This window comes from Mytilus galloprovincialis, chromosome 1, assembly GCF_965363235.1.
Source record: "Mytilus galloprovincialis chromosome 1, xbMytGall1.hap1.1, whole genome shotgun sequence".
NCBI lineage: Eukaryota > Metazoa > Mollusca > Bivalvia > Mytilida > Mytilidae > Mytilus > Mytilus galloprovincialis.
In genome coordinates, this window is record NC_134838.1 from 63,476,791 (window position 1) to 63,492,984 (window position 16,194).

The window sequence follows — 16,194 nt, forward strand, 5'->3', positions numbered from 1 at the left end:
TCTCACAAACAGGATTTTCAAATAACGATTGTGAGTAATCACCTTACAAACCAATATAAACGTATGGCAAGATATAACCATGAAGGAATTTAGTTTTTGTCAGACGCAAGAACTCATCACTATATATATCATAAACGTATATATATGCATACAGTTTCAAATATTAAGAACAAGCGGTCGATGTCGATAGTCTGTTTTCTAACTGTTCAGAGTTAGACATGTCACTTGTTCATTCTTGGAAGCCTTCATACTCCCCGTCTAACGATGGTAACTCTTTCTGATTGTGTTGACTATAAATGCTTGTATGGTAATTCTGTCGTTTATCTGTACAAGCGGTTGCATTTCCTCTCCTTTCCCAACAAGCAAACGAACGAAACGCCACTAGTCTGATTTCTCTGGAGCTCATCCTCAATGGCTCTTATACGTCAGGAAACTTACATGTATTCTTATAATGATTGTTTCAAGAACAACGATGTATGGACGAACTATTATAAATTCGTCAATATCAGTTATGCATGACTAAAATATAACTTTTATTACAACTACTGTATTACTTATTTGGATTAATGACGGCTATCATGTTCAACATTGCAAAAATATTATCATAGAATTTTAAAAAAAATCCTCAAAAACCCTCAAAAGAAATAATGCCTTAGCTTAGATAATTGATATTCTTTTCACAAAAAAATCGTGTAAATGATTGTCAAATGAATTTAATTATGTAAGAATAAAATGTTAAAAAGAAACTAAAAAAAAATCATGCATGTTGTATGTTGTATTTTTTTGTCAATTAAAAACTTTAAAATTGCAATAGTTTTATTAGCATTTAAACACAGCCAGATTTGAATACAAGTTAAGAAATTCCGGTAAAGTCAATGATATCAAACAGATGTACAATGGTATATCAAATTGGGTAATATTGCATTTAGTTTTTATAAAAGATTAAAACTACTATTTTTTGCTTCATATTTGAATCTTTACGCCAATTGCCGCTAAGAAAGTAATCAAAAATTGTTTCCTTTTATTTTTATACACTTTCGGAATTACGAATCTGAATTTTATTTTCAATTAATTTACACAATTTAATTATTGTATCTTTATTCTCATCGTGTATTAAATCTTAGTGTATTAACATCGTGACAGCATACTCTTTCTAATCCTTTCTGTTTATCCTTTCCAAATAACAACATTTATACCTGTGTACGCTTGAACTCACACCTGCGGCTAAATAGCTACAAGGTAAACGAATTGACCTCAAGCCGAGAAATATACAGTGACCTTTATAAAATAATATAATTACACACTCTGCTCACACATTAGTTGCATTGAAATTATTATCAAAACAATAACGGTAAATAGAACTGAAATATTTTCAGTTCAATATCAGTAAAAATGTTCAATAAATATTTTATGAAAAAAATCTCAACAATGATTAATTAAATTTATTCAAAAACATTTACTAGAGATAATTTTATAGGAGTTTAATTCAATCAATACAAAACGGTATATGCATATTCATTTTCGTTCATTCTTATATTGTGGTTAATAACTTCGACCATTCGTCAGCTGTGCGCTTTTAATTACGTATATTGTCGATAAGCTATAAGAGTTAAACAGATTTTATTTTATCCCAGAATTCAATAAATCGGGCTAATACGTCACGACCCACTCGAGAATTCAACCAAAAAAGTTACAAATACTTGATTTTCTCCGTTATTAGAAGGAATATAAATTTAAAACTTTGCAAATGTGTTTTTTATGTTAAGATGAACATAATTAGATGATAAGTAAAAAATCGCGGAATTTCCCTTTAATTATATATTCTTTGACGTTTGCAATCTCTTATGTATATAATCTTTTCAAACAATTTGGTGCAATACTTTTATCCATGTATTTTAATATCCAATACATACATTTTGAGTGGGTCTCAATGGGGTCTACGCGTGACGCGGGATTGCCGATTTTTTAGTAAGCGTGACATGTGAAAGTCAAATTATTGTGGCGTGAAAATGGGAAATGAGGTCTTGCAGGACCAGGGAAATGACAAAAAAAATGAGAATTGCTTACGTACATAGTGTAAGCGGGATACAGAAATCTGACAAAACAGTAAGTGGGATCTGGGATCGGAACCCCCCAATGAGACCCCCTTTTGATACTGTCAATTCAGAAATTATTGCATGTATATTATTGCGAATTTGTAGAATGGATTTTGTTGTTGATATTTTTGGAAAATCTGAATACAGTTATGGTATATGATTCAGATATATAAAGAATGTCAGTTCTATTTTTTGTGATACTCATTTTCAGTTGCATGATACACATTTATAAAGCCTTGCAATAGTTTCTGAAGGCACAGAAATATATTTTCTAATTAAATGTGTCACATAAAGACGTAAAAAATATATTAAATTTTACTCAATATACATGATATAGATTTTTTTTAAATTTACTGAGTTTTAAATTTATCATCATTTATTTATTGTTAACCAGTGGTTTTGTTTATGAGAAATACCACCAGGATCTAAAATAATTAGTAACCCTCAGTAAATGACTTTTTTATCAATTTCATAAAAATAATGGTGTAATTAATAGCATGATTGTCAGGGGACAGAAAATAAAGTACTAATGGCTAATACATTCCCATAACTAAACAATCCCTACTCAACAGGCTTCCTGTCAAACACCATAAACAGTATTCCATCAACGGAGAAAGAAGAAAATCTGACGTTTCCATCATCAACCGGACTCAATATGTTATATTTATAGCAAATACACAATCTTCAATCTTTCGATAGGAAATGATCAAGCTGACTTTCATGCATGAAAAGTAAGATTGTTTCCAAGAAAATGGGTAAAATACCGGCTTATATTGTGAACAAAAGCTAAGAAACACATCAATACTAAGACACTACAAATACGGTGACCTGATCTTCCTTTTTTTTTTCCCACATCTCAACTTCAGTCAATAACTATTGTTGCTCAGTTTCAGACTTATTCATATTGCCGTTTAAGAAATCTTTGTTTACATATTTTTCCCAAACTTGAATTTAAATGTAAAACATGCACTCTTAAGAATTGTTCCAACACTGACAGACTCTATCTACAAATATTTTTTTCGTAAATCAAAGGTAAAAAAGGTGAAAAGTCAATTGCATCCACTCTATCCAAACTTTTAAAATATGTCTATGTTATTGTCTTTCTGTACATTAACATTGAATGGTCAGTTTCTGAATTGATGGTAAGTTTACATAACAATTAAAAATGCTTTGAAATAATTATTTCAAATCATTCAACAAAATTCAGAAAGTCTTGCGGTCTCAAGTCAATCTTAGTTTTTTTCTCCACTTATAAACAATAAAAATAACCATCCAAATGCATGCAAACCCTAAGGTTCTCCCCTTTACTTGTCTTGATTTAGAATACAACATTATATAATACCCTCCCGCAGTGTTTGAAATTAAAAGGAAATTCAAAGTAATGCCATGCAGTCACAATTTGGATTAGCTTAAAGAAATTTTCACTGCTGTTCAATTTAAATTTTCATGTTCATTTCCTGACATTTGTTAAGCCATAGCTTGAAAATCAAAATCTCTAGTGCAGTAGAATTCATACTGCATAATATACCTGTAATTAGATAATTGAGGCCAAATAAAAATATATGTGTGGTTCCAGTAACCTTACCTTCTGTAACTTTTTGTCTTAAAAATAGCCTACCCTGAAGATTTTATTGTCATTTTTCATTAAGGTGGTACCAAACACTACAGGGAGATAACTCTGTAAAATCAGCAGAACGTTTTAATGACGTTGTGTTCTTAAGGGAATATTATTTCAGCTTCTCGATGATCAAAATGAGTGTTTGTCAAACTGCTATATAACCAGTGTAATTTTTCTGATTAAACGGTTGGTTCAATTTTTTTGATTTTTTTTTATATATTTGTCATAGGGTCAAAGTAAATACTCTGTCAAAATTTTAAGAAAATTAAACGAGCCAAATAATTTTAGTTCAGGTGTTAGTTTTAGTTCAGGTGTTAGGTACCACCTTAAAAGCACTGTTAAAGTCAGAATGTTGCTTCCAAAGACTCAATGTAAAAAAAAAAAAAAAAAAAATCTACCTACCTACCCTAACTTTTTTTCAGATGTAACTGGAACCACACATACTATTTTATTTGGCCTGAGGAAGACTTTTAATTTGATCTAGCAGTTGCTTTAATTATAATTCAGTATCTTAGGGATCTGATCAATTATTGACAAAATTTCTTCATAATGAATAGAAATCGAAATTTTGTTACCTGACCATGTGATAAATTTCATTTGGATCATAATCTGACAGCTCCCATTGTTTCAATTTTTTAAGATACATCCCCCTTTTGGTGTAATAATAGGTTTAAAATATAGATCAAATATATATAAAATTTCAATGCCAAAGCAACATCCCAAGACTAGAAAACCAAACCAGACATTAAGAAACCACAACACAATCAGTGGTGGGTCAGATGGGGACCAGAGAGTGTACTGTACCCCCTTATGAGGTGAAAAATGAATATTTAAGGGGCATAAAATTTTCCAAAATATTTTCCCCTTTGCTCATATTAACTCATTGTTATTTTACAATTCCAACAATGACACGACACAGGAGTCCCCTTTCCTTGTTCCCTAGATTCACCCCTGACGGGTACCAATGGCTATAATCTTTATAGTGAAAATGCTATTCCTTCTTCAATAAAATTTATAAATGCTGCTGTAATAGCAAATCTGGTTTTCTCCACTCTTATCTTGTTTTGTTTGTGCATTATTTTTCTGCAACATCTTTTGATGTCTCATATGTGCGTTCACCCAATATCCGATTTCATTTTCAATTTACGTTATTTTTACTATGGTATCATTACATCATTGCATATAATAGCAATCTGCTAGGAAAGCACACTGAAGCATGCATGCAGGTAATTGTGATAAATATTATCAATACCAGTGAATGTCATAAGCAACGACTTTTGATATCTATTTGCAATCTTTGCAGCCATTGACAAGATCATTGCAGACGTGGTTAACCAAATCCATTTGATTTTTATATCAGAATGTCATATAATACACCTGAAAGTAACCTAATACAGGCATAAATTTTAAAAACCAAGCAATAACTGTTAATATAATTTACAACATTGCAACTGATCTGATTTACAACTTTAAGGGAATCAGTGGTCTGTTATGTAGTATAAGGTTGAATGTTTTATTATTATGTGACATTAGCTTTTAATTCATCTTCAATACATAGAGCATTTTCAAATTCAGGAGGTATTTAAATAAAGGGCTGCGCTTTAGCGCATGATACGCCCGTTGCTCTTTTAACTTGTCTTTTATGCTTTAAATGAATTTATATGATCAACTAGAAATAGTGTGAGCCCTGTCAAATACCCCCCCCCCCTAATAATAAATAAAAATGCACAAAAAAATTGGCACTATTAAGGCTACCTCAAATTTAACTAAGTTTGTTGTCTTTAATTTTTCATCCATACATAAAATTTTGTGAAAGTGTTAGTTATTGTCCCAAAATTGGAAAAATCCCCCCTTTTTTAAGCATAAAAATTCATAACACGGAAATGTAAAATCTGAAATTTATAAAAATTGAAAGGGAGCTTACATCAATAGATATAAACAATTCACCAAAGTTTCATGGACATTGGTGAAAGCCTTTTTGAGTTATTGTCTGAAGTGTTAAAAATCACCCTTTTTTTATGAATAAAGCCCCATAAATCCAAAACTTAAAATCTGAAATTAAAAAAAAACGAAAGGGAGCTTACATCAATAGATATAAACAATTCACCAAAGTTTCATGGACATTGGTGAAAGCCTTTTTGAGTTATTGTCCGAAGTGTAGAAAATCCCCCCTTTTTTATGAATAAAGCCCCATAAATCCAAAACTTAAAATCTGGAATTAAAAAAAAACGAAAGGGAGCTTACATCAATAGATATAAACAATTCACTAAAGTTTCATGGACATTGGTGAAAGCCTTTTTGAGTTATTGTCCGAAGTGTTGAAAATCCCCCCTTTTTTATGAATAAAGCCCCATAAATCCAAAACTTAAAATCTGAAATTAAAAAAAAACGAAAAGGAGCTTACGTCAATAGATATAAACAATTCACTTAAGTTTCATGGAAATTGGTGTAAGTGTTTTTGAGTTATTGTCCGAAGTGTGGACGACGGACGGACAGACGGACGGACGGACAACGGTATACCATAATACGTCCCGTCCCGGGCGTATAAAAACTTACAGGCTAAACAGGCATTAGCTCACCTGACACATAATGGTTCAGTAACATATTCTTATCAAAACTTAGTTAAATAGATGAAATCAATTAATGTATATAAATTGGAACCAGCAATTTTTTTTTATCGATGGAATATGTTTTCAACTTAAAAAACGAGTAAAAATTGTTCATACATTATTCAAACATTATTCAAGGTCAAAGGTCAAGGTCATTGTCCATATAAGGTTACAGCATATTGTGGTGCCCCAACCAATTTCGAACTTTTGACAAAACATCAATTGTGCACATCAATCTTTGAGCTTACAATTTGTTGAAAATTTTATGCACAAGATAAAGATATTATGCATCTGAATGAGCATGATTGAAAGTGATAAATTTTTCTGACATCTTAATCAAATCCTTGTAAACTGAAACTGCTCAATAATTTACTTTCAACCCAATATCCTTGAATTAAATATCGTAATACAACAAAATATTAAAAAATTTTACGAGCAAAAGCACTAACAATAAAAAGTCTCCCGACACAGTACCTTTAAATTTCCTTTTCCAAAGTCACAAATCAATGAGAAAAGCAATCATTGCTTGTGACACAACACGACTTGACTTCCAATAATCAGTTCTTTATAGACTACATTTACTTCTTCCCCAGTCAGAAATCGTGAGGAAATTAAGAATTTACGGGAAAATCAAACAAGCAAAAACGTAATAGATCACTTTTTGTTACAATACCAAACTTCTGTTTTTTGCAATTTTCCAGCAATTTTCTGAATACTTAATGAACATCAAGTTTCAACCGTAATGCACAATATGATTGCTTGATGGGGAGAATTATGCAGTTGTTAAAGGGTTTGGAGTCACATAAATATGAAAGAGACTTACAAAATGAAGTTTTAGTAGGCTGTATATACTAGCTAATTTCTAGGTTAATGGATTTTCCTCTAAATCAAAAATATTAAAACATATATGAGATTAACTTTATTTAATTGAAAACAAAGATAATAAATGCATATTTGCCAAGATTACTTTGAATAAAGAAGATTTAAAATAGTTGTAGCCTCTGTCAAATACAATAGTCAAAAGTAGTCTGGGCTTTTTATGTACAAACATGTATTTTATACTTTTAACAAAGCCAACACCATGATATAGTTAAGAGTGTTGAAATTGGCATTAAATACCATGCAACAATCAATCCATCAATAATTAAGAACAAGAATGTGTCCAAAGTACACGGATGCCCCACTCGCACTATCCTTTTCCATGTTCCATGGACCGTGAAATTGGGTAATTATCTAATTTGGCATTAAAATTAGAAAGATCATATCATAAGCAACAAGTGTACTAAGTTTCAAGTTGATTGGACTTCAGCTTCATCAAAAACTACCTTGACCAAAAACTTTAACCTGAAACTCCCACTTTCATTTTCTATGTTCAGTGGACCGTGAAATTGGGGTCAAAAGTCTAAGTTAGCTTAAAAATTAGAAAGATCATCTCATAAGCAACAAGCGTACTAAGTTTCAAATTGATTGGACTTCAGCTTCATCAAAAACTACCTTGACCAAAAACTTTAGCCTGAACGGACGAACGGAACCACAGACGGACGGACGAACGGAGCCACAGACCAGAAAACATAATGCCCCTCTACTATCGTAGGTGGGGCATAAAAATGTCTCAATGATCTCTTTTTATATTGATAAACCAATGATTGTGTATATTTCACACCCAATTTTGTTACTTAAAGGAGCAAAAGTCACGAAATTATTCCAATAACTGACCACGATTAGATCTCTAGGTGAAATACAAAAAAACTTGCTCTAATTCGTAACCTTCAAAGAAATATTACTAACAGTAAAGAATAACCTTATGAATCAATAACAGATGGTCATATAATTTACTGTTATACCATATAAAAGTAATTTGATTTAGTCAAACAAAAAGGTTATCTTCAGTTCAAATAACCACAAAATATGAATAAAAAGAGATTTAAGAAATTATACACCTATATGATAACAACCTAACCACACATAACCATAGGACTTCTGGAGGGCAACATGCAGGAAGTCGTCAAGAAAAGAGACTAGGTGTTAATATTTATAATGTTCTTTTTCAAATCAGTTAAAATTGTAATATAAAAACTAGTAAAACTTGAATACTGTTATACAAAAAGTTAAGAATACATGATGAAATTAGTGAAAACTCAGAACGTGTGTCCATAGTATACCAAAATGTCATACACCACCACATTTCCATGTTCAGTTATCTGGGTCAAATCCCTATTTTGGCATATGATTTAAAGATTTCTGCTCATAATGAAAAAATAAATATGCGCCTCTTTAAGCAATTAACAAGCAATCAATCTTTTCTGTTTCCAAGCTAAAGTAATGTTGGTCATTTTCATGACAGTACATTAATATGACATTCTCTTTAAAAGTACTCCCCTTTGCACAAACTTAGTATTTTAAAGTGTTTTTTTGGGGAAAATTTTGAATTATTCATTTCAATTGCAAGTGATTGATTTCTTTTCTGATAAAAACAAATTTTAAAATTAAAAAAAATGGTGTGATTGAAACTAAAAAATTGATGATAAATTCTGAGAAAAACAGTTATTTTTTTTCCAATGTGTAACTTTGATGAACAAGCTGCCAAAAAACATGCCACATATAAACAATTTTGCAGGAAAAAATCCCAATACCGTAGCATGTATATACTGTAGCATGTATAGAAGGAAATATTCTAAAAATAAGTTAATTTCATCCTTTGAAAAAATGCACCTAACCTTTTTTAGTGTTAATGTGTAGACGTATTTAACCTTTTAAGGTGTTAATCAGAATTGTCTCAAAATGACCATAGATCTGTCTTCAAATAATCTTCTGACGTCATGCCAGGGGCGGATCCAGCCATTTCAAAAAGGGGGGGTTCCCAACCCAGGATAAAGGGGGGTTCCAGCTATATTTCCCCATTCAAATGTATTGATCGGCAAAAAAAGGGGGGTTTCAACCCCGGAACCCCCTGGATCCGCCAATGCATGCAACGCCTACCTTTGAAAAATATGACGTCAAATGTTTAAAAGTTAGATAATATATTTTGCTGGAACTTGTGAAGTTTTAAGAAATGACAGACAAACTTGCCTACAAGTGTAAATATGTCTATAAAAACTTGCTTTAACTATCAGAAAAAATGAAGAATACAGTTTGTAAGTTCAATTTCAAATGCCAGCATTATTTGCTTAACTGTCCAGAAATAGTAATTGAAATGTCTGCTTATGTCTAAAATTTGGTCTTAACAGTCTAGTGTCAGACGAAATGACAGTTTTTATAATCATGACATTGAACGTTACTGAAGTTTTATCTTGTCTGCAAGCGGTACTGAAGTTTTATCTTGTCTGCAAGCGAACTGAATTTTTTTTCCCTTTTTTTTCTCCATTAGTGCTAGCAAACATCATTAAGGCTTGTTATTTTAAAATGAATAGAGAAAAGCATTAGATCCTGTTAATCGGAAGTAAACGATTTATAAAAAGACAGAATTACGACTTTTAACTTGTTTTAAACGCTGAAAATCTATTACATCATATTGTTGTGTAACGACTTTTAAGGTTTATCAATAGATGTTACTGATGCAACATAATTGATCTAGCTTAACTCTTTCAACTATATACATGTTGCCATGCGTTAAATGTTATTTACTTTAAAAATTTCTATCTATAGGGTTCCAAAAGCAAAGCATATTTAAACAAATATCGTGACAGTATCATTTAAGTGCAGCTTCGTTATTTCAGTCACAGACCAAATTTACATAATTGATAAGCGATATTAGTTAAACAATAGCGATATAAATCAACGGAAAATTCAGGAGTCTATCGCAGATATTTTGTATCTCGTAAAAGTCAAATATGTAACATTTGATTTAAAACCAATACGAAACAAATAACCAAATATTGACAATAATAAAGCTGATTGCACTTCATTCAACAAAATCATTAGACATTTGATTACATTATTCAATTGCAAATGAGTTTTTGACTTTTTAATTCAGATATAATTTCAATTGTTAATATCAATAAATTTTATTGTAGCAAAAATTAAAATCACAATGAGATTTTTCATCCATTTGTTTAATCAATGTTTAATGAAAATTTTAAAATTGCATTTCATGTAATTTCAATATGAAAAACAATCTCTGTTGAGATTCCAGAGATAGGCTAGTTTAACGCTGTGATAAGGTGGCTTTATTGATGTCAAAAAGATAAATCAGTAAACAAAAACTCAAATCAAATAAATCTTAAAGGCCCGTAACTCCTTCCTAAAAATTAACAAACAAATAACTTCCATAATCATTTAGCTATCACTATCAGACATCATGCCTTCAGAAAAGATCCACTCATACAATAAAGACCAACACAACAGGAAACATGAGTCAGAGGAAATGTGGCATGAGTACTTTTTTCACTTAGGGAGTCCTAAGAATACAAATGCTTGATAAGGATAATACATAAAATGTTTCTTAAAACATAAGACATGCTAGATGTCATATTCAAAATAAGAAAATAAAAAGTTATAACTACCCAAGATCAAATTTTGATTGATTGTCAAAATAAAAGATTTAGTTTAAACAGGTTTCCAGTATGCATAACTGCGAGTACTCTCAGATCTGTTCATTGTGTCTTTTTGTGTCGGGATGTATAAGTACCTGGCCACGTTCACATGTATTTTTTGTCCATCTGAATAATGAGTTAAGCTTTTTTCAACTGATTTTTATAGTTCGTTCTTATGTTGTACTGTTATACCACTGTCCCAGGTTAGGGGGAGGGTTGGGATCCTGCAACATGTTTAACCCCGCCACATTATTTATGTACGTGCCTGTCCCAAGTCAGGAGCCTGTAATTCAGTGGTTGTCGTTTGTTTATGTGTTACATATTTGTTTTTTGTTCATTTTTTTACGTAAATAAGGCCGTTAGTTTTCTCGTTTGAATTATTTTACATTGTCTTATCAGGGCCTTTTATAGCTGACTATGCGATATGGGCTTTGCTCATTGTTGAAGGCCGTATGGTGACCTATAGTTGTTAATGTCTGTGTCATTTTGGTCTTTTGTGGATAGTTGTCTCATTGGCGATCATACCACATTTTCTTTTTTATATAGGGTTCAGGACAGGTATGTTTTAATAAAAATTTGCTGTACCTGTAGGATTTGTATTAAAAACAGGTCATTACATCCTAATTTTTACAGTAATGTTGTTTAAAAAGCCAGTGAATTTAGATATGATCCAATTGTAAACTTTTTATTGATCCTTCGATAAACTTATTCTTAAAAGATTTCAATTTAACAAAGCACACAGTAAGACTTTTGAACATTGTTTTTAAAGGTATTAACATTGATTTAGTTTTCTGATAAATTAAAATATAACTAAATATATGTTACGATGGCCCTACATTCATTAAAACTTATGATCCTAAATGTTGTTCATATTATGACTCTATATTTGAGTATCGCTAAATCTGGTTAATTGACTTTTGACTCTCTTTAAGCTATGAGTCCTTTGTAAAATGCTCCTATAGTGAAAAACATATACACAATTTCATTTTTTTAAGTGAGACTTTAAAAATTCACAGCAAAAGTAATTGTTAAGTTTGTCTTTGTTAATGATCATCATTTAATTACAGATTCATCAATTCCAAATTTCTCCTAGAACAAATCTAATTTTTTACAGAAAAAATGAATTAATAAATAATGATGATATGGATGCAACATTGCTCCAACTATCCAATAACTGCATATTTTTTGAGTGGATAATACGTTTTTTATGCAAGAAAAACATTGTTTTAATAGAAAACAATTAAGGAAAATGTTCACGACAGCTTTAGATATGATCAATACAAGTATAACAGTTCCAACGTGTAAAACAATATTTGGGATGTACAGAAAACAAGATAGTTTTGTCAAGTCTTACAAAACAAGAAATAATTGGATAAAAAATGTAACACCAGTTTGGCTGTTTTGTGTATAAAAGTATAGTGGTAGTTGTCTAAAACATAATAAGTCTGGGCCTTTGGGAATCTGAGACATATTGTAACATACTTTTGTACATACTTTCCTTTTACCAGACTTTTCAGCTAACTTTGCAGTGATTTACTTTTTAGATTTTCTGACTTTGATGATAGATCAATTGATTGATTTTTCAAGCTAAAGCCACGTGGCTATTTCATGCAGCCACATTTTTTCAAAAGTTACCAAAGATAATCACCCACCTTCATTAAAAATGGAAATAAGGAATGTATAATAGAGAAAACAAACAGACAAAAGAGAAGGAAAACAGCACAATGCCACCAAATTGGGTCTTCAACACAGTGAGAAAACCCCTCATCTTAAGACGCTTCAGCTGGACCCTAATCAGTAATATGTTAGGCATTTGGAGCATCTCAGGGTAAATTAAGATAATCACCCACCTTCAGTGGGAAACCTGACAATTCTAGTATATAAAGATTTGAGTCAGTTGCTCCTTACAATGAGAACACATATTCAAAAAGGCCCTCTTACACTGTTACATTTTAATTAAGGAATACATCATTTTTGACAATTTATTTTAGAGAATATTATATCAGCCAAGAAAGTCAAATAAAAAAATTGCTTATGAAAACTAAAATTAAAAAATATATATAAATATACATGTATATATACAATATTTTAGAATACTTTACATGTATATGTTACAATTTTTAGTATCTTGGCTAGCGTAGGAAATCCTTATTTAAAGTGCAATTGCTCATATAGGGCAACAATTACATTAACTGCTCTGATCTCATGTTGCATTTTATATGAAAATAAAGTTTTTCTTCCTTTATTGTAATTCTGTAACATCCTTAGAGCACCAAAAACTTAGATGATGAAATAAACAAACTTTATACAACATCAAACAAATGCTCTAATATCAATAGACATTGAATATGCAGGTTAAGTGCATTGGAATTTATGTCTTCGCTTTTTTCAAAGTAAGCAAAAATGTGCATGTTATTACCTTACCTCTCTTTACACTTTTATCTGCTTCACAAAACTTCCTTCATCAATCACATCCAACATCTATCTATCGTGACCATTTATCATTGCAAACTGACATCCCTGAAACTATCTTCAGCTTTATACAGGTAAAACCACCTTAATTACAGGTAAAAACAACAAAGTTAAAACTTGCTATTATTTACCTTGATAAAAAGTCACTGCTTTTCTTGCTCCAGGAAAATTTAACATCAATGCATTAAGGTAGCACTACAGTCAAAATTTTCTGACTCCAATCAACAGTCTTCAAAGATTAATTTCTACAAAACTACTCAATGGATTTTTAAAATCTTTAACTCATTTTAAAGCTGAAATATAACTCTTTCTTAATCTATATATAAATTTATTTTTTGTTTGATTAATTTCAAAATATAGCTCATTAATTGCCCAAAAATTGGTCTTCCAACTTGGATGAAAATGGCACATTCATGTCAAATGGAAGTAAAAATTTGTTTTCATCCCTTTAATCAACCATATACAATCAACAAAACCGTGTCTTAGATTTTTGATATATTCCTCCAGTAAGAAGATATATTGATTTAACTGCTGGGTTCCAAACCTCATTTCACCTTACATCTTTGAAGACCTATAAATTCATTTAGAAACAAATTATCCAAAAACTGGGACACGGTATTGTAGAAAATACATCCTTTAATCATATATATCAAAGTCAGGCCAAAGGGGGTAATCATTAAGTTTCTATTTTCATTTTTTCCTTACAATTCTCATGAAAAATTGTTCTGAGAAATGACCTAAAAACTGAATTTCCCCCTTAGAACCCCTATAAAGACAATATAAATACAAAAATTCCACTGGGAACACCCCAGGAGTGTTCTGATACCATTACTATATCAATAGAACCACACACTTTGTGTCTTTGATGCTCTAATGCTGTAAATTTTGCATTATATGTGAACTGTCCAACACTTACTTGGCATTTGGCGGGAGTTTGACGTCACAGATTTGACCAACATCTGTGATGTAGTAATTAAATATAGACAAAGCTCCGCCTCTTTCTTTCCAGACAGTCTAAGATAAGAGCATAACAAGATTGACCAGCTGCATATAATCAATGTTTAACATCATTATTCTCTTTATATAAAGAATAACTTTCATTTGAATTTAAAAAAAGAAATAAACTGTCTGAAATAAGCTAGAACATTAAAAGTGTGCATCAAAAAACATGTTCATGAAAAGATCAAGAGTTAGACCTTCTTGAAAATCCACTTTCCACATGTTTTTTTTTTTTTTTTTTAATTTAATGGAACTGACAAATTACACATAAACTGAAAATTAGTTAAAATGCATAAAACTGTATTTAAATGAATATTAAGACCAAAGAGAAGATATTTATACAGACAGTCAGAGGCTTTCAAAAATACTTTCCCATTCTTTACCATTTCATTTTTAATACATTTTTTGTAGATTTTTTTTCCTTTTAGATTTTTTCTTTTTCTTTGTTCACTTCCATGTTATATAAATTATTTTTGTTGCAAAACAATAAGATAAGACTACAATATTTATCTTGTGGTCAGGGATTAACAGCTAGACACTGGTATCAACAGATGATTGACATATTAGCCCCTCCCAAATGCCTATATATTTAGATTAATTACCATGTGCTTTTATTTACATAAGTTCATTATCAATTTTCTCCCTGTTGTGATATGATAATGACTTTGGGATTTTTACAAACCGCGCAGAATGATTCTTACTTCAAAATTATGTGATAAAAAAAATATCTTCAAAAAATCATCGCTAGACTGTAGTGCTACCTTAAGAAGATTCCTTCACTCCACCACTTCATGTAAATCAATAACACGACCTACATGAAAAATAAAACATTCTTCTAACCCAGACATCAATCATCGACATCGAGTTAATTAGTCAATTAGGGTAATGATACTGGACAATGGGAATCGGCTCGAGGCATGCCAACCGTATTTGAATTGACCGATGTGAATTTACAGCAACTTCTGTATGAATCGGGAGACACATTTAATAATTATATATGGTTGAGTGCCCATTTTATTTGGTGTGAGATTAGCCTTAACCTAGAGATATTTTTCCCATTGAGTTGTTGTCCACAGATAGTAGCTAATGATAGAATAAATCATTTGAAATTCGTGTGTAAAATACCGCAACATTCAGTTCTGCGTTTTCGATTTTATGAATTATTATACTGAGCTATTAAAATGCAGAGATCATCATATCATACAAAAGGATTCTATACAAACTCAGTATGTGACAGTATTTTTCAAGGACATGTGCAAAAGAAGATACCATTTGTATGCAAGAGATGAATTTTAATGCTTATCCTTTTTTCCGCTTTCAATTAAATTATTTTAAACAGCTGTCATATCTTCAACTGCATTTAAAATAATAGGGTACAGAGAATTAAATTTCTACAAATGCCACATATCATATGGTCATTAGTTCTATATAAATTGTAGATTATATAACATAAGAAGAGGCTTTTAGCAGTCATATGATTTCATCAAAATTATATGACATAAGACTGCTTTGAAAAGGATGAGAAAAAAACTTTTTTTTAGTGGAATCTTTTTTTAGTTGAAATTTTTTAACTTATTCAGAGCCTTCCATCCTGCATTAAATTCTGAAGAATAATTATGACATGCAAGAAAACATCCAAGAGTACATTTATATAAATATGTAAATTAACAGCTTTCAAGATTCAAGATTTTTTTTAAATTTTTATTTGTGTCTTGCTACTTAATTTGCCTTGACAAATAGCAACTATTTAAACAGCTTGAAGTACTAAGAAGAAAATTCTATTTATATTACATCATACATTTGTATTAGAAGCATAAACTAGAGGCTCTAAAGAGCCTGTGTCCCTCACCTTAGTCTATGTGAATATT

General features: G+C 30.8%; 2 protein-coding genes across 2 annotated transcripts in view; one reads left to right on the forward strand and one right to left on the reverse strand.

Moving 5' to 3' along the window:
* LOC143080962 (oncostatin-M-specific receptor subunit beta-like) overlaps positions 1–13,522 on the reverse strand; it is a 91,917-nt gene extending 78,395 nt beyond the window's left edge. The window contains exon 1 of the mRNA XM_076257176.1: positions 13,459–13,522. The gene's annotated coding sequence lies outside the window, so the exon portion shown is untranslated. The remainder of the gene's footprint in view (positions 1–13,458) is intronic.
* Positions 1–16,194, forward strand: part of LOC143080986 (uncharacterized) — a 44,239-nt gene that overhangs the window by 7,518 nt on the left and 20,527 nt on the right. The window lies entirely within an intron of this gene.